The sequence below is a fragment of the Chaetura pelagica genome, unplaced genomic scaffold (assembly GCF_000747805.2).
Source record: "Chaetura pelagica isolate M959 unplaced genomic scaffold, ChaPel_1.0 scaffold76, whole genome shotgun sequence".
NCBI classification, from domain to species: domain Eukaryota; kingdom Metazoa; phylum Chordata; class Aves; order Apodiformes; family Apodidae; genus Chaetura; species Chaetura pelagica.
The window spans coordinates 6080214-6081907 of NW_009970723.1; positions in this window are offsets into that span (position 1 = coordinate 6080214).

The window sequence follows — 1694 nt, forward strand, 5'->3', positions numbered from 1 at the left end:
TTCCCTACATTTGTGCTAGGGAGAGAAAGAAAGGCTGTCTGCTAGCTAAAAAGGCAATGTAGCTTCCACAGATCCTTTCACCAGGAATAAACTGACAGAGCAAGGAAACAAGTTAGCCAGTCTATGTCACGGCTCTGCAATTTATTTTTTTTCTGTAGACACCTTTCTTTAGGTTTTGTAAAGCAGTTTTGAAGTGCTACCTAGTATGGTTGCCTGTAGACTGATCAAATGAGACCCTCAGGTTGTAAAGAGATGTTTGACATTTAAGAAAACTCTACAGCTCCTCCTCACTTTTGGGAACAAGGCACTTAGCTCCAGCGCCACACCCCACCGCCAGTGCCAAACCAGTTAGCAGGAGCTACAGGCAGGGAGAGAAGGCACAGCAGGACACAGCTACCAACTGAATATGAGCACTTGGGGTCCATCTTGTTTCCAGGTCATTAATTTCACCCTGGGTTCAAGTAAGAGTCACTGATCCAATGCATTTTCATTTCTTTTTAAAAATCTCTAAAAAAGACCTTCTTAAAAATAGATTTAAATGTATGCAAGAGTAAGGACTACCAAGAATAAAAACAAATACCAGAACTTAAGGATTTTTAAGGAATTTCTGGATTTTTTTAAACTACAAAACTTAAAAGGATGATGCCGATCCTTCACAATTTCACTAAAAAAAAACACAAAACCCAAACAAAACAACCCTCTGCTATTTTTCAGGTTGATGTTGGTTTGTGCAATTCAAACAAAAGTGAGCAGTCAACACCAGCTACAGCACTAACTGCAACACCTTTTCATGGCAAACAGGACTAGCCTTCCATGTATTACATATTCAAAACAGAGAGATGCTCACTCAGAGCATTCTAGTTGCATAGATATATAGTAGAATTTAGAATTACATAAAAACACTTAAGAAAGGGCCAACACACTGGAGCCAGTGAGATCAGGACTGTAATCTTACATTGTAAAGGCCACTGCTAGCAAAGCTACACTAATCTTGTTTAGTCTTGATTCCTTCAGCTTTCTCCCCCCTCACTTTCTGCTCTAACATGTTCGACTGAAAAAAAAAAAATTTAAATATACTTTGTAAACTCCCTGATTAATATTTTCTAAAGAAAATTTTTCACCTGCTTACTAGGTATTTTGTATTGATCGAGAAGATGATTTCCCAAGTCTGTTAAAGAAAGTTAATACTGTGTCTTTAAGCCACGATTCCAGATTTGCAACCACAGTATCTGACTTGCTTTAAAAATAAAGCCAAAACCAGCAATGGCCTTGAAATGTGTTTGCAAGGACATCCTAGTGGTTTTGGACTTCAACTACGACACGGCACAGCTCCCCATGCTCATTTAGACCCGGCTGCCAGAAGAGGAGCCCATCAGCCCGCACCTCCTGGGGACGGAGCTTCCACCCTCCCCGGAGGTGAAACCAGGGATCTGCGCACTTGATTTCGCCTCCGCGTTGCGCTCAACCTCCCGTCTCCCGGTACCGGGTTCTCAGGTGTTCACAGCGAAGAACCTTTTACTTAAGCCTGCTCTTAAATTAATGGCAGAGCCCAAGTCCAACAATTACCCTGCAAGCTGCGACATGCGAACGACTTACAACAAGCAGACCGGTTCAGACTCGTTCTGCCACTGCAAACAAATATTTCGCCCCTCCTGAAGCGCTCGGGCCGGAGCGCGGAGCGGGGAGCGCGGCCT